Raw genomic sequence first — 18,851 nt, 5'->3', positions numbered from 1 at the left:
ACAATGTTCTGGAGGGGTATGCATTTACCTGTCTTTATATCCCTACAACATAATTCAGAATCTCTGTTCTTATACAGGCTTAGTAAATGTCTGTCTAATGTGACTGAATTTCTCAAGACTAACCACTGAGGATAAACCTTTACTGCATTCCTAGGGAAATGTTTGCTTTGTAAAACCTTTACTTAATAAACTGCCTTCCTGGCCGGAGAAGTAAGGGGTTAGAAAAACTTAGAGTAGTAGTTACTGTTCACATGTTTTGTATATACTGTATAGATAATAATTTAAAACTGAAAGAATTTAAAAATCAATATAATTACAAAAGGTAAACATACATCCAAGGGGAGGTTTCAATATGAAGTAGAATCAGTGAATTTCCAAGTAGAGCTATCTATTTTGAATAAGATGATCAGAATTACAGAGAAAAGAACAACAGAAGCAACAAAAACAAGGTTACATACGTACTAACCAAGGTACTAACCATGAAAAATGTATGCACAAATGAACATTCTGAATTAGAGTTGGAAAGAAAGAAGGTGCTATGAACTTAGATTTAAAGTATAGTTAGATCCAACTTATTATTCTCCTTGAAGAAAAGCAAAGTACACATGTGCCTATTAGTTTAAGAATTAAGGTTTAAAAAGCAAGGGGATCTCCAAAATTTATAAGCAGCTCATGCAGCTTAATAACGAAAGAACAAACAACCCAATCCAAAAATGGGCAGAAGACCTAAATAGACATTTCTCCAAAGAAGATATACAGAGTGCCAACAAACACATGAAAGAATGCTCAACATCACTAATCATTAGAGAAATGCAAATCAAAACTACAATGAGATATCATCTCACACCAGTCAGAATGGCCATCATCAAAAAATCTAGAAACAATAAATGCTGGAGAGGGTGTGGAGAAAAGGGAACCCTCTTACACTGTTGGTGGGAATGTAAATTGATACAGCCACTGTGGAGAACAGTATGGAGGTTCCTTAAAAAGCTACAAATAGAACTACCATATGACCCAGCAATCCCACTACTGGGCATATACCCTGAGAAAACCATAATTCAAAAAGAGTCATGTACCAAAATGTTCATTGCAGCTCTATTTACAATAGCCCAGAGATGGAAACAACCTAAGTGTCCATCATCGGATGAATGGATAAAGAAGATGTGGCACATATATACAATGGAATATTACTCAGCCATAAAAAGAGACGAAATTGAGCTATTTGTAATGAGGTGGATAGACCTAGAGTCTGTCATACAGAGTGAAGTAAGTCAGAAAGAGAGAGACAAATACCGTATGCTAACACATATATATGGAATTTAAGAAAAAAAAAAATGTCATGAAAAACCTAGGGGTGAAACAGGAATAAAGACACAGACTTACTAGAGAATGGACTTGAGGCTATGGGGAGGGGGAAGGGTAAACGGTGACAAAGCAATAAAGAGGCATGGACATGTATACACTACCAAACGTAAGGTAGATAGCTAGTGGGAAGCAGCTGCATAGCACAGGAAGATCAGCTCGGTGCTTTGTGACCGCCTGGAGGGGTGGGATAGGGAGGGTGGGAGGGAGGGTGACGCAAGCAGGAAGAGATATGGGAACATATGTATATATATAACTGATTCATTTTGTTGTGAAGCTGAAACTAACATACCATTGTAAAGCAATTATGCTCCAATAAAGATGTTTAAAAAAATAAAAAATAAAAAAGTAAAAAAAATAAAAAAAATAAAAAAATAAAAAAGAAATGTATATAATTAAAATAGCCAGGTCAACATAGAGCTAAAGGAATCCAGATGACCAACTTATTTGCCTCTCAAAGACAATAAAATTAAGGATGAACTCATTATACCTCAAAAAAAAAAAAAAAAAAAAAAAGCAAGGGGAATCAAAATGAGGTAATTAAAATCAGAGGCGAGCTTTCAGCTACTAAGAAATATCAACAGAAGCAGAGCATAATGTTTACAAAGCTGGTGAGGCAATACTTTATAGGAAAATATATAATGAAGATGAAAAATGTTAAAAACAAAGTTATGTAAAAGGTAGGGAATAAAAAGGAAACACAGGGAATGTTCATTTTCACAAAGGTATTGCTGAGTTTTGCATGTTTAATTTTGTTAACAGTCTTCTAGGAAAAAAAACAACAACAGCAAAACCACTGATTGATTGATTTGCAGAGCTTTGAGCCATGGGGATGGGTGAAGAAATTCCTTTCCAAGTGATGCATTTCTGTGAATAATGTCCCAATACCAATAAAGGTGTCCCAATACCACTAACTTTAGTAATTTCCTAAGAATAAACTTCAATCCTTTGATACAGAGAAAAATATACTGTGCTTCTTTTAAATAGTATTTATTATGAGTTTAAAAAATGTATTTAAAAACTTTGTCCAAAACTAAGAAGTAGTGAAGTTTTAAAACAGGAATTGGAGGATTCATTAATGACCATAATATAAATATATGAGCATCAGGCATGAAGTTAAAAGTATCTAAGAGGAAAATAGAAGTAAAACAAACAAGGAGCAGGGGTAGTTTGGACAGGCCAGGGACTCAGACAGAATCTGTGTGAGAGAGACTGTTGGTTATAGCACTAGGAAAATAGACTGATAAAATGGAAAAATTCCAACATTTTTATCATGATTTAGAAGTACTTCCTATACCTTCTTTAATAAGCTTAAAGAGACATAAAATGAAAATATTGATTTACATTTGAATGTATTTTTTTAAAAAAAGAGTCCTGCTAGTATCCACTATCTTACGGTCATGACCTTTATGGTGTCATTATGACATACTTTATGGTGTCATTATGACATAATCTTCGATAATACTTCAGATGATTTTTAAGGCTTTTTGATGTATTATTTTCCTTTAATGGCTAAGGTGTTGGAAGGCAGTTGTAGACAATGCCCATCTTACTGTTTTGAACAAACACATTCAGTGGTGGCTCATTTTACTGATATTCATTTGTGGAGTAAATGGAGGAATTATCTAGTTATTTCTTCTTATATCCAGTGTGTGCCACGGATCTTAACAATTGTAGAGGTTCAATAAACTCGAAAAATGCCCTTTTTATTTTGATGTATACATTTTCAAACTATTTGCATAAAATTCTGTTTAGTGAGAGAACTTCAATAAATGATTTAAAAAACATTAATCAGCATAAGGTTAGGTGAATGAATCACAATCGACAGTAAGAACATTTACCAAAAGAACTTGTAAAGGAAGCTCAAGGTAAGGAAATTGCCACTCTACTGATTGGATAGAAAAACACAATCACAGTTTTAACAACATGTGATTTTGCCATTGTTTTTTTTTAAACTTTCATTTATTTTTAAGGAGTGGGAAAATTGAATACAAAATTGAATACCATTGAATAGTATAGTATACAGACTTGTTGAATATGGTAGCAGCTAGTAACCTGTCACTATTAAGTACCTGAAATGTGACTGGTACAAACTGAAATGTGCTATAAGTAGAAAGTACACACTGGATCTTTAGATTTTGTTAATTTTTATATTGATTATACATTAAATGATATTATTTTGGATATACTGGGTTAAATAAAATATAACTGATATTTTTATCAGTTTTAAATGTGGCTACTGGAGGATTTAAAAATTACATGTGTACAAATTTCTGGGTTGATTGGCTGGTATGATTGCAGGATAGAAGGACGTGAGCTCACCCCTTCTTTCAAAAACACCCAAATCACAACTAACTGCTGAACAACCACCATCAAAAAAAAAAAACAAAAAAAACACTAGAGACTTCCAAAAAAGATACCCTACATCCACAGACAAAGAAGAAGCCACAACAAGACAGTAGGAGGGGCACAATTGCTATAAAACTGAATCCCATACCTGTCAGGTGGGCAACCCACAAACTGGAAAATAATAACACCAGAGAAGTTCTCCCTCAGGATTGAAAGTCCTGAGCCCCATGCCAGGCTTCCCAGCCTGGGGGTCTGGCAAAGGGAGGAGGAGACCCCAGAGAATCTGGCTTTGAAGGGCCATGGTGTTTGATTGCAGGAATTCCACAGGACTGGGGGAAACAGAAGCTCCACTCTTGGAGGGCACACACAAGGTCCCAGGTACACCAGGACCTACAGAAAAAAGCAGGACCTACAGAAAAGTGACATCATATGACTCTGGGCCAGACCTACCTGTTAGTATTGGAGGGCCTCCTGCTGAGGTGGGGGGCAGCTGTGGCTCATGGTGGAAACAAAGACACTGGCAGTGGCAATTCTGGTGAGTACTCATTGGCATGAACCCTCCTGGAGGCCGCCATTTCCTCCCCAAGGCCTAACCTGATCCAACAGTCTGTAAGCTCCAGTGCTGGGATGCCTCAAGCAAAACAATGAAGAAGGCAGGAACACAGCTGCAACCATCAGCAGACAGGCTGCTTGACGTCTTCATGAGCATGGCCCTGCCCACCAGAGGGACAAATCCCAGCTCAACCCACCAGTGGGCAGGAACAAGACCCTTCCACCAGGAAGCCTGCATAAGCTGCTTTGACAGCCTCATACACCAAGGGGCAGAGAGCAGAAGCAAGAACTACAATCCTGCATCCTGCAGAATGGAAATTGCAAGCACAGAAAATTAGACAAATGAAATGGCAGAGAAGTATGTCCCAGATGAAGGGACAAGATAAAACCCCAGAAGAACAACTAAGTGAAATGGAGATAGGCAATCTACCCAAAAAAGAATTCAGAGTAGTGACAATGAACATGATCCAATATCTTGGAAAAAGAATGGAGGCACAGATAAAGAAGATGCAAGAAATGTTTAACAAAGAACTAGAAGAACTAAAGAACAAACAAACAGAGATGAACAATACAATAACCGATGTGAAAACTACACTAGATGGAATGAATAGCAGAGTAACTGAGGGAGAAGTACAGGTAAGTGAGCTGAAAGCCGGAATGGTGGAAATCACTGCTGCAGAACAGAATAAAGAAAAAAGAATGAAAAGAAATGAAGACAGTCTAAGAGACCTCTGGGACACCATTAAACACACCAACGTTCGCATTATAGTGGTCTCAGAAGGAGAAGAGAGAGAGAAAGGACCCAAAAAATTACTGTAAGAGATAATAGCTGGAAACTTCCCTAACATGGGAAAGGAAACAGTCACCCAAGTACAGGAAGCACAGAGTCCAAGGCAGGATAAACCCAAGGAGGAACACACTGAGACACATAGTAATCATATTGACAAAAATTAAAGACAAAGAAAAAATATTAAAAGCAGCAAGGGGAAAACAACACATAACATACAAGGTAACTCCCATAAGATTATCAGCTGATTTCTCAGCAGAAACTGATTCAGCTGATTTCTCAGCTGCTTTCTCTGCAGGCCAGAAAGGAGTGGCATGACATATTTAAAGTGATAAAAGGGAAGAACCTACAACGAAGAATACTCTACCCAGCAAGGCTCACATTCAGATGCAAGAGAGAAATCAAAAGCTTTACAGACAAGCAAAAGCTAAGAGAATTCAGCATCACCAGACCAGCTTTGCAACAAATGCTGAAGGAACTTCTGTAAGTGGGAAACACAAGAGAAGAAAAGGACCTACAAAAACAAACCCAAAACAATTAAGAAAATGGTCATAGGAACATACATATCAATAATTACCTTAAATGTGAATGGATTAAATGCTCCAACCAAAAGACACAGGCTTGCTGAATGTATACAAAAACAAGACCCATATATATGCTGTCTACAAGAGACACACTTCAGGCTGGAGTAGCAATACTCATATCAGACAAAATAGACGTTAAAGACTGTTACAAGAGACAAGGAAGGACACTACATAATGATCAAGGGATCAATCCAAAAAGATAAAACAATTGTAAATATATATGCACCCAAAATAGGAGCACCCTAATATATAAGGCAAATACTAACAGCCATAAAAGGAGAAATTGACAGTAACACAATAATAGTGGGGGACTTTAATACCCCACATTCATCAATGGACAGATCATCCAGAAAGAAGACCAAAGGAAACACAGGCTTTAAAGCAACATGTGATTTTGCCAAATTAGACCAGATGGACTTAATTGATATTTAGAGAGCATTCCATCCAAAAGCAGCAGAATATACTGTTCCAAGTGCACATGGAACATTTTCCAGGATTGATCACACACTGGGCCACAAAATGAGCCTCGGTAAGCTTAAGAAAACTGATATTATATCAAGCATCTTTTCCAGCCACAGTGCTATGAGATTAGAAATCAACTATAATAAAAAAAAAACTGTAAAAATACACAGTTTGAGGCTAAACAACATGCTACTAAACAACCAATGGATCACTGAAGAAATCAAAGAGGAAATAAAAAAAATACCTAGAGACAAATGAAAATGAAAACCTGACAATCCAAAAGCTATGGGAAGCAGCAAAAGCAGTTCTAAGAGGGAAGTTTATAGCAATACAATCTTACCTCAGGAAACAAGAAAAATGTCAAATAAACAACCTAACCTTACACCTAAAGCAATTGGAGAAAGAAGAATAAACAAAACCTGAAGTTAGTAGAAGGAAATAAATCATAAAAATCAGAGCAGAAATAAATGAAATAGTAATGAAGAAAACAATAGAAAAGATTAATAAAACTAAAAGTTGGTTCTTTGAAAAGGTAAACAAAATTGATAAACCTTTAGCCAGACTCATAAAGTAAAAAAAGGAAGAGGGCTCAAATCAATAAGATTAGAAGTGAAAAAGGAGAAAATTTACAACAAACACCACAGAAATATAAAGAATTATAAGAGACAACTACAAGCAAATATATGTCACTAACTGGACAATCTGGAAGAAATGGACAAATTCTTAGAAGGGTACAGTCTCCCAAGACTGCACCAAAAAGAAATAGAAATATGAAAAGACCAATCACAAGTACTGAAATTGGAACTGATTAAAAACTTGCAAGAAACAGAAGTCCGGGATCAGATGACTTCACAAGCAAATTCTATCAAACATTTAGAGAAGAGTTAACACCTCTCCTTCTCAAACTATTCAGAAAGTTGCAGAGGAAGGAACACTCCCAAACTCATTCTATGAGGATACCATCAACCTGATACTAAAACCAGACAAAAACACCACAAAAAAAGAAAATTACAAGCCAACATCACTGATGAACATAGACACAAAATTCCTAAACAAAATACAAGCAAACCAAATCCAACAATACATTAAAAGGACAACACAACATGCTAAAGTGGGATTTATCCCAGGGATGCAAGGATTTTTCAATATCCGCAAATCAATCTGTGTGATACACCATGTTAACAAATGGAAGAATAAAAACCATATGATCATCTCAACATATGCAGAAAAAGCTTTTGACAAAATTCAACATCCACTTATGATAAAAAAAAAAAAAACTCTCCAGGAAGTGGCTATAGAGGTCACCTATCTGAACATAATAAAGGCTATATATGACAAAAATATAGTTAACATCATACTCAATGGTGAAAAGATGAATGCATTTCCTCTAAGATCAGGAACAAGACAAGGATGTCCACTCTTGCCACTATTATTCAACATAGTTGTGGAAGGCCTAGTCATGGCAATCAGAGAAGAAAAATAAATAAAAGGAATCCAAATTGGAAAAGAAGAAGTAAAACTGTCACTGTTTGCAGATGACATGACACTACACATAAAAAATCCTAAAGATGCTACCAGAAAACTACTAGAGCTCATCAATGAATCTGGTAAAGTTGCAAGATACAAAATTAATACACAGAAATCTCTTGCATTTGTATACACTAACAAGGAAAGATCATAAAGAGAAATTAAGGAAACAACACCATTTACCATTTCATCAAAAAAGAATAAAATACCTAGGAATAAACCTACTGAAAGAGACAAAAGACCTATACTCTGAAACTATAAGATGCTGATGAAAGAAATTGAAGATGACACAAACTGATGGAAAGATATACCATGTTCTTGTATTCAAAGAACGAATATTGTCAAAATGACTATACTACATAAGGCAATCTACAGATTCAATGCAATCCCTATCAAATTACCAATGGCATTTTTCACAGAACTAGGACAAAAATTTCAAAATGTGTATGGAGACACAAAAGACCCTGAGTAGCTAAAGCAATCTTGAGAAAGAAAAACGAAGCTGGAGGATCAGGCTCCCTGACTTCAGACTATACTACAAAGCTACAGTCATCAAAACAGTATGGTACTGGCACAAAAACAGAAATATAGATCAATGGAACAGGCTAGAAAGCCCAGAAATAAACCCACAGACCTGTGGTCAATTAATCTATGACAAAGGAAGCAGGACTGCACAATGGAGAAAAGACAGTATCTTCAATAAATAGTGCTGGGAAAACTGGACAGCTACATGTTAAAAAAAAAGTGAAATTAGAGCATCCTTTAACACCATAGACAAAAATAAACTCAAAATGGATTAAAGACCTAAATGTAAGACCAGATACTATAAAACTCTCAGAGGAAAACATAGGCAGAACACTCTCTGATGTAAATTACAGCAATATCTTTTCTGAGCCATCTCCTACAGTAATGGAAATCACAAGAAAAATAAATAAATCCTAACTGAACTCAGAAGCTTTTGCCCAGCAAAGTAAACCATAAACAAAACGAAAAGACAACTCACAGAATGGGAGAAGATATTTGCAAACAATGCAACCAGCAAGGGATTAATGTCCAAAATCTTCCACAGCTCATGCAGCTCAATATCAAAAAAACAGGGCTTCCCTGGTGGCACAGTGGTTGAGAGTCCACCTGCCGATGCAGGGGACACGGGTTCGTGCCCCGGTCCGGGAAAATCCCACATGCCACGGAGCAGCTGGGCCCGTGAGCCATGGCTGCTGAGCCTGTGCGTCCAGAGCCTGTGCTCCGCAACGGGAGAGGCCACAACAGTGAGAGGACGGCGTACCAGAAAAAAAAAAAAAAAAAAATCATTAAATATTAAAAAAACAAACAACCCAATCAAAAATTGGGCAGAAGATATAAATAGACATTTCTCCAAAGAAGACAAACAGATGGCCAAGAGGCACATCAAAAGATGCTCAACATCATCAACTATCAGAGAAATGCAAATCAAAACTACAATGAGATATCACTTCACACTGATAGGAATGGCCATCATCAAAAAATCCACAAATAAAGCCTGGGGAGGTTGTGGAGAAAAGGAAATCTTCCTACACTCTTGGTTGGAATGTAAACCGGTACAGCCACAATGGAGAACAGTATGGAGGTTCCTTAAGAAACTAAAATTAAAGCCACCATATGATCCAGCAATCTCCCTCCTGGGCATATATCCGGAGAAAAACGTGGTTCAAAAGGATACATGAACCCCAATATTCATTGCAGCGCTGTTGACAATAGCCAAGACATGGAAGCAACCTAAATGTCCATGGACAGATGAATGGATAAAGAAGCTGTGGTACATATATACAGTGGAATATTACTCGGCCATTAGAAAGTATGAAATAATGACATTTGCAGCAACATGGATGGACTAGGAGATATCATACTAAGTGAAATAAGCCAGACAGATAAAGACAAATACCATGTGATATTGCTTATATGTAGAATCTAAAAAAAAATGATACAAATGAATTTATTTACAAAACAGAAACAGACTCACAGCTTAGACAACAAACTTAGGGGTTATGGTGGACACGTAGTAAACAATGGAGCGTAGGAGACATACAATAAACACCCACATGCATGGACCCCAGCAAGTGAGCAGCCTTTCTCTCCAGGATTAAGCTTTGGAAGATTGAAACTTTATGTTTATTTCATTTAAATTGGGCAAAAATAAAGGATTTGAGGGAGTCATATAAATATTTAGTCCATAGAGGAAACTAACTATGAGAAATGTCTTCAATATAAATACTCTCTGGTAGTTCATAAGCAAAAAATAATCTGAGAAGCTTTTGAAAACAAAGATAAGAATAGCGCATACTCAAGTACAGTTCTGCTAAGCCTTAAAATTTCCCAAGATTTTTTTCCCTAAGATTTAAGCATGAATTCTAACAAGATTATATCTAATTTTTGTAAGTTAAAGCAATGATATAAATTTAAAAATAGGAAAAGATGGATCTCCAGAATGAAGTTCAGTTTCCCAGAATGAAGCTCTTTCTTATCTGTGTTTAGATCATTCTATGCTGTGTTTGAAGGCAAAATTGATCTGATAGGAATCCCTGTGTGTAGATTCATTTTTCCATCCAGGGCTTTTGCATCTCCACTTCAAAATCCAGGCAACCATTGTTTCTGCACAGAAACAATTACCTCCAAAGACTATACCTTATATGGTGTGCTAGATGTTAGCAAATGCAAAGAAGGTGAGTACAAGTTCTCAGTGTCACTATCCATGGCATAATTTGCATTATTCTTTAAAATGTAAACTTCACCCGGGATTCCTTTCCACTAGAAATTTAAAGTGAGAAAGCAATAAGGGCAGAAAGTTAGGGTGATGGTAGGATATTTTTGTTCTGATTTTTGTACCGCTTTCAAGCTCCCAGTTGTTTCAGTGTTGCAAAACTTAGTTACTGTTAGGTAAAACCATACTGATATTTCCCCGTGCTACTTTGGATAATATAACTTTAGGTCCTTCATGCATTTTTTAAATTGGATTATTTATTTTTTTGAGTTGTGTGAATGCCTTGTATATTTTGGATGTTAATCACTAACGGGATATGTGGTTTGCAAATATTTTGTCCCATCCCATAGGTAGCCTTTTCATTTTTGATGGTTTCCTTTGCTGTGCAGAAACCCTGTGCTCCTTTTAGATTTAGGGTAAAATGAAAATAGTTCCCAGAATACTTTTTGCATCCCAATTTATCCAGCTGACATTTTTCTAACTTTTTCTACCCTAGAAAATGGTCAATAAAAATAAGTATATTTCAGGATGTCTCTGAAAGAAGAATTGACTCAAACACGAAATTTGGAGTCTATCTTATTTTGCTCACCTACTTCATGTTGGAGTTAGTGTGACTAAAGAGAGAAAAACCTCTTCAATAAATTCTCAGTCCATAGACATATTACTGCCTGAAACATGAAGGTATATGGTTGTAACTTTGTGTTCAACAGCTAAGCTTTGCATATTTAAAATAAACACCAAAGCAATGAACAACAGACATCAATTGACTGGTTACTAGGAGAAGTTTAAACTTTATTTTTGTTCAAAAGTGATTAGATGTTATAATCTTCCCTTACCCTGACCCTCCAATTAGTATTCAAAGCCAAATTTGCATTTCTTTTTTAACTTAAAAAGCTTTATTTTCAAGGAAATCTTTTCTGAGAGGTATGTGTAATGAGGAAAATGATTTATCCCGATTGTCTGTTAAAACTTGTTTTCAGGAAAACCTGTGTACATTTCACTTCCTCATTTTCTACATGCAAGTCCTGAAATTACAGAATCTTTTGAAGGCTTAAGTCCAAATGAAGAAGAACATAGTACGTACTTAGATGCTGAACCTGTAAGCAACTACATTATTGATCTGATTGGTTTAATATTGTTTTCTAAAAATGAAGGAAAAATTATATTATCTCCATTTTCTCAATCATATTTATTGATATTTATTACATCAAAATCTTGATAAATTACTTACTTTTACCTCAATGAAAATTACATTGATCTCTTCCTATTGTTGCTTATGAAATGTCACAGTAATTCTAGCCTAGTTTTTTAGCATGTGGAATTTTATAGACTTTTTAATTGTTCACAGGTCAGGGAAAGCAATGATGGAATGATTCTAACTGGCTTAAAACAATTTGGTATAAATTACAATTTTATGCTCATTTTATACTTAACTACAAGCATTGCTTTTATGAATTGACACTGTAGATTACAAAGGATTAAAAGAGATTTTATGGGTATATGTGTATTTGAGGCAAGATCTATTATACTTAGTGTCAGGAAAAAAATCTATTAAATTTCCTATAGTGTAACAGTTTCACCTTTTAATTTATTTTAATATTCTCCTTTTCAAAATTTAAACGACATGCCAGAATTTTAGCAGGCATGTTTCAGTTTAAATAATGATAGAAGTAGTATTATAATTATACTGATGATACACAGGTTCTGGCTGATATATAGTTGAACATGCATAGCTCAGGATTTAAATTGACTGTATGAGTTCTAGGTATCAGTATTGTTGTTGTTGTTGTTGTTGATCCTCCAAAACCAGATCAGAAAAATATCACAAATCTAACTAAAGCTTAGACACGAGGCTGGGAAAAGGAATTGTGTCTGTGCATGTATATGCATATGCATATACATCTGTATATGCACAGGCATATACAAATAAAATTTAATTATGGAGAGTTATGTATGTGATATTTAATATGTTCAATTAATTAATAAATTTCATAAGTTTCAAGTAGTACAGTTTCACCTTAGGTTCTACATAACAGTAAAAATAAATTTTGGATTTATAAAAGACTTTTTTTTTTTTAAAGGAAGTGGGTAATTTTTTTTTTTTTTTTTTTTTTTTTTTGGCGGTACACGGGCCTCTCACTGTTGTGGCCTCTCCCGTTGCGGAGCACAGGCTCCGGACGCGCAGGCTCAACGGCCATGGCTCATGGGCCCAGCCGCTCCGCGGCATGTGGGATCTTCCCGGACCGGGGCACGAACCCGCGTCCCCTGCATCGGCAGGCGGACTCTCAACCACTGCACCACCAGGGAAGCCCCGGAAGTGGGTAATTATTTTAGTTTGTTCTCTTTTTAGGTATCTGGATTTACTTTAGGATTTGAAAAACAGCTGCAGATCAATATACTGGTTAAGCCAGCAAGAAAAATTGAGTGAGTCTCTTGAACGAGCTTCATTATGATTTTTAGTATTTTCTTGTAAGAATATGAGTATATCTATGAAAGGAAGGGGAAAGAACATAAAATGTCAACTTCTCTTTGGCTTAATGTCATTAAATAATTATTAAATGCTTGTAACTTTCATTTGTAATTTAGAATTATATATATTTTCTATTGAAATGGTATTTACACACATTTTGGAATGAGTATATGGTGGCATTGCTCATTTTGCTAGCTGTCCAAATATTTCCATGACAATAGTTTCTAGAATTCATATTTTAGTTTCCTGGCATAATTTGTGAAAGGGAAAATATATGCTTAGAAAAAGTTAATTTAATTAGAAATCTGTATTAGAAAGATTTATAAGAGTGAAAGATGTCTGAGAAACATCCATATTAAAATTTAAATGATTTATTAGAGGGAACAAAAATTAGTTGCAAGAGCAACTAATTTCTGAACATTCATTTACACTAGTAATTACTAACATTTCTGTTATACATGTGTAATGTATTAGTATAAATTTTCATAATTATTTTCAGTGTATATAACAGAGCATTAAGCGGTCTGACACAGACTATATGATGCCTGTTCTTTGGCTTAATGAGGTTAGTATTTTTTAATCTATTAGTCACTAAAAACAGTAAACTTCTTTGTATATAGAAAAAGCTTTTGATGTTTGAAAATTGAATAAGTATGTATAGTATTTGAAGTATGAGTTTCCATTACCCATATGGACAAGTTCATACATTATTAATTATATAATTAATTATTTTGAGAGAACCAAGACACACAGAAATGTCAGGATTATGTTAGATTTCAGTGTTTTTATTTTAGAAAGACAAAAGTACTTCCTATCACTTAAGATTATTTTCATAATGCATCTATTAAACACTATTTCTTGTCATACTGCCTGTGATGGGAAATAGTCAGGCAAACGTGAAACTCCAAATAACTCAATGTGAATTCTGAACTGCTAATAAAAGCCAACCAAGTTTATAAAGACCAGGTCTGAGTAGGTATAGGCAGTTTATCTATTACCTGACAAGATATTTTTAGTGTGAATCATGGAACTGATTAGGCATAGAATTAGGACACGCATTTCATAAGCCTTTAGAGGAAGGAAACTGTTGATATTTGCCATTTCCCTCTGTCACTAGGAAACATCATTTGGAAAACTGGAAAATATTTCTGTAAGACCATTGTTTTGATCAGTGAAGCCAGTGTATTGAAAACTGCTATATAACATGTTTAAAGGGAAGAGGATTATATTTCTCTCTCTAAATATTCCACCTTGGCATTTATTACCTTGTTTGACATGCAAAAGGACTTCCATTGGTTTGTCCTACAGATAAAGACGACTAAAATGTATGCAGTGTTTTGAAAAAAGACTGATACATAAGTGGAGGGTTTTGACTATTTTGCTCCACTAAACTACCCAAATAATGCTAAAAATTATTAACTTGATTACAGACTGGCACCATTTGGTGATGAGAAGAGAGCAATGTTCATAAATCAAGTGACTGGAAAAATAAACCTCCTTGGTCTGGTAGAAATGATCTTAATGAGTGTTGGTGTGGTGATGTTTACTGCTATTACGATTTCATACTGTGCATGAAGATCAAAGTAAAATAAGTAGGGCTTCCCTGGTGGCGCAGTGGTTGAGAGTCCGCCTGCCGATGCAGGGGACACGGGTTCGTGCCCCGGTCCGGGACGATCCCACATGCCGCGGAGCGGCTGGGCCCGTGAGCCATGGCCGCTGAGCCTGCGCGTCCGGAGCCTATGCTCCGCAATGGGAGAGGCCACAGCAGTGAGAGGCCCGCGTACCGCAAAAAAAAAAAAAAAAAAAAAAGTAAAATAAGTAAGTATATAACAAAAATTATATAGAGCTTCAATAACAGTAGTTTATATATTAGCTGTCTTCATTTTATCAAAAAGAGGTTATAAATGAGGCTGCAAATATTTCTGAACATATCTGGTCAACTAATGTTTTTAATACATCCTTGAAGTTTTGAGATGCTTAATGTAAGTTAAAATATAAATGAAGGCTGAATGAGTAATAAGGCCTATTAAAATCAAGCATATCACTATATTACATGTTTATTCTGGGAGGAATGGGCTAAAATACGAAATTGTCTCCCTTGAAAAGTTAGAATGTTGCACAAAAGCTATATATGTGCTAACTTTTCATTTCTTGATTATTTCTAGCTAATTATTTTAGAAATCACAAACAATTTATTATGTCACTGACTAGGAAAGGTTATGTAAAAATGAAAATGGTAGATATTTCGGGAGACTGAAATTTACAAGAGAAAAGAAAATAAAAAGCAAAATTAAATAACCTAGAAATTAATGAGAAATAAAAACTCAGTAAATGATAGAGATAAAATAGGATAAATATGCTATTTTAAAATGAAGATAACATATTAATACAGAAACAGGATTTTAGCATATAGACATGCCGTCCAAAATCACGGCGTGCACCCTATATGTTTAAATGTGGATGCCCTGATGAATGATTACAATTCATGAACTAAAACTGAATACAACAGTACAAGAAAATTGAAGAAAAACAATGTTCAACGCAGGAAAACTGAATTACTCAGAGTTTACAGGAAAAAGTCAGGTAAATGTGGACAGTAGGAGTTTTAGCAAAACTGTAGAGGCGGTTCAGGCCTCTGTGTTTTAGACATTACCGCCTGTGGCCCCTTGTACATAGAGGAATGACTGTCTGACCTTATCTCCCCTAAATGGAAGCCTTTCTTTAATAAACATACGTGGAATAAGTATGGCCTGCGGGGGGTAATTTTCCACTTAACCATAGTTTCCATCCTCCCTCCCTTCCTAGGAACCTCAAAAAATATATACCAAAAAAAAAAAAAATATATATATATATATATATATATATATACACACACAATCAAAATAAAAGCAATATACTTAGTATGAAAATCACAACTTCAAAACAAGTCTTACCCTACTTCCAATCAGATTACTGACCGTAAGCTGTCTTATACAGAAATTCTGGAGCTGCCACTGATAATTACTGACCTTCTTTTAATGCACCAAAATTATGCTGTTTTACATGAATTATCACAACTAATCTCTAATAAAATTTTATGTTTCCAATAGCCAGGGATTCATCAGCAACCATTCTATTTGAGACATTCCAGAAAATTTAAAATTTTAACAGTGAAAAACTGTCCATTTTCAAAATGTGAATCTAATCTAATATTAAAAAAATAAAGTGGAACATTTGGAACAATATTTGTGAGTATGTGAGACTGAGAGCTCGGGCCTAGGAAGGCAACTCAATCTTTTGTTCTGATGCTTTCTGCCTATATTTATTCACTAAAAAAAGGACTGAACAATTCTGCCTACAATCCTTTGAACAGAATATATTCAAAATGCTAATCTAATATATTCACATTATAATGAAGGAAATACTGCATCACCTTTAAAACCTGTCATTAGTCAATTAACAGATAAGTTATGATTAAACAAAGTAATTCATATGACTGTTTATATAATAGATAGAAAAGATTATCCACTTAAAAGCCAAATTACAACAAAACCTTGTTCTAGTGGGAAAATACGTTTTTCAAAATGAAGTATAGTAGTTGTAAAAATTTTCTGATACTATTCTCTACTAAAATTATATGATCTATTTCATCAGTGCTTAATGAGCCCTGAATGTCCAATATCTTGGGTCTCTATGTGGCTAAATTAAGGTGAAAGATTGAAAACTTTCTAGAGTGTCTTTGTCAACAAGTATATTGACTTGGCTTAAACATTTGACAGTTACAAGGAAAAGTTACTGCTCTTTACACAATGATTTGTCTCTTTTTTTCTTTACAAATAAAGAAGAACACTGTTCTCTGTAGATTACATGATTTGCTAGATTTAGAAGAATCACAGGTATAGATTTCCTTAAACAAGCCTCAGTTTTAGTATTGTTATAATTGTGCCTTTGGGCAGACTTACACACAATTGAAAAAATAAGGAAATGGGTGTACAAGAGGGAATAAAGCAAAGATGGTGGAGCTAAGGTGTGCTTTTACTCAATGAATCACAAAGAGAGTAAGCCAATAGTATATACACTGCTAAATGGAGAATGGTCTGAAGGGACAGCAAAGAGTGGAAATGCTCATCCAGAGCAGATTTAATGAGCTACCCCTCCTTATCTGGCCATGTGCAGCTCTTGAGAGCTGGGAAGCAGCCTTCCATGTATCCTGGAATGGGAAAATAACTGCCTTATCCACGAAGTTCATCAGAATTTTTCTCTGTAGCTTGAGAAACTGGGCTAACTTATAGAAAATATGATATCTTATATATGTAGAGAATTTGAGTATTACCTGTTTTATTTTTTCACAACTTTCTGATAAGTACTAAGTACTTACCTCTCTTCTACTTTCCAGGAAGCAAATGAGTCTTTACATTCACGCACCAAATACGTCAGGACCATTCTTAATATCGACCTACAAAATGAAGATTTGTATGCTTTATTTTTGCAAAACACACCTTATCTTATAGTTGAAGAACTGGGGGCACTTTTTTCTGCACTGAGCATCAGCACATTTCTAAAGGATTATTAGGATGCCAGTGAAGTCCATACTTTGAACAAAAATAGGTACCTTTTAAAATTCAACAGGTACACACAATCGAATTGATTTAAGTTGCTACAGACTTCACTTATTCATGATCCCATTATTCTTACTTGGTATTGATTCACTAATTAATTCCCTGCTGGCAAATTTGGCAGAGGAGTAGGCAATATAAACAAATCCTGGACTCTGAACTCTTGTCTTCCTCATCAAAGAGGAAATACCATTACCTTCATCAGTGCCCCTGCAACACACAGACCCCAGGACTGTCAGGACATTGCATTGCACAAGCATCAACTATTTTGAAAGACATTTAAGAATGGTAACCAAATGTTTGGCCTATGAACCATTTATTATACATTACTTAAGTTTCCTTCTCTATGGAATCCTTTGTACAGCATCAGTAGGCACTATAACCATGCTCTTTACAAGAATATGGCTTATATTTTTGTCAATGATTCTGCAAATGGACATGTATAAGGACTTTGTCATTTTCCATGTTCTGCAGCTCTTCTGGAAAACTGAGTAGATTTTGATCTTTTCATTCAGTTGCATACAACTTATGCTTGGCAACTTCAGAATGCTGTGCTAGTATTAAGAGATATAAATGATAATAAAGAAATTATTGTGTGGCAGAGTACAAAGTGTAGAATGTGCATTCATAGTTATTTGTTGTAATATTTCTTTCTTTCATAGTAACTGCAGAAAGACTGGTTTCAATCATTAAAAGATGTCCTTTCTTAAATCCCTGTGCTTTGCCTAGTTCCTGTTACGTCACAAAACAGTCTAATTTTATGTCTGAAGTAGTCTATTTGAACTTTTATTTCTTTATACATCTATATTCTTTTCTGAAACATTTTCTTCTGAAACATTCTTTCTAAATTCACTCTTGACCACTAATTCAATCTTGACCACTAAGCTAATTTTTAAAGCAAGTTGGGGGAAAAGGAATAAAAGATACTTGGTTACAGCTTACCAACCAAGTATCTTTTATCCCTTGGTTTCATCCTTTTCAGCAGCAGGACTTAAGCTTAGACTGTGAAGGATAACCCTACTTTCTTCAGCAGGGGTTCACTTTTGGCAGAGAGCACGAGTTCTCCTAAAAAGCTCCCCATAGAAAGGAAAGATGGACCGCATTCTGTCTTATGTTTTACAAACAGAAATTTATAGGACAAAGTATTTGTAACTGATTTGTTTGGCTACTAAAATCAAGAATAATTCAGTCTCCTCATATTAGGTGCCACAGTAAATACTGAAAACCCCAAACCAAGATACCACCATTTCCGAAGGATCTTTGGAAAATCTGAAGATACTCAAAATATACTGATATAATGTCCTTTCATTTAATTGGGAGGGGGAAAAACAGTATCCTCCTAAGATATGGACATGTGAAATCCTAGACATCCTCTTCTGATACTTGAAAGTCTACTCCCTTTGCATTAGGATATTTGTGGACATGT

The 18,851-nt window shown here is 35.2% G+C and overlaps 1 protein-coding gene and 1 long non-coding RNA gene across 2 annotated transcripts in view; one reads left to right on the top strand and one right to left on the bottom strand.

The window, feature by feature from the left end:
- CD36 (CD36 molecule) overlaps positions 1 to 17,220 on the top strand; it is a 224,214-nt gene extending 206,994 nt beyond the window's left edge. Inside the window, exon 15 of the mRNA XM_049714942.1 lies at positions 17,206 to 17,220. The gene's annotated coding sequence lies outside the window, so the exon portion shown is untranslated. The remainder of the gene's footprint in view (positions 1 to 17,205) is intronic.
- The window catches only part of LOC125965436 (uncharacterized), a 141,309-nt gene extending 123,965 nt beyond the window's left edge, over positions 1 to 17,344 (bottom strand). Inside the window, exon 1 of the long non-coding RNA XR_007479312.1 lies at positions 17,309 to 17,344. This is a non-coding gene — a long non-coding RNA (uncharacterized LOC125965436). The remainder of the gene's footprint in view (positions 1 to 17,308) is intronic.
- Between the last annotated feature and the right edge of the window lie 1,507 nt (positions 17,345 to 18,851).

This window comes from Orcinus orca, chromosome 9, assembly GCF_937001465.1.
Source record: "Orcinus orca chromosome 9, mOrcOrc1.1, whole genome shotgun sequence".
Taxonomy (NCBI): Eukaryota; Metazoa; Chordata; class Mammalia; order Artiodactyla; family Delphinidae; genus Orcinus; species Orcinus orca.
The sequence above is the reverse complement of the archived record's forward strand: the minus strand, read 5'-3'. Positions and strand labels throughout refer to the sequence as shown.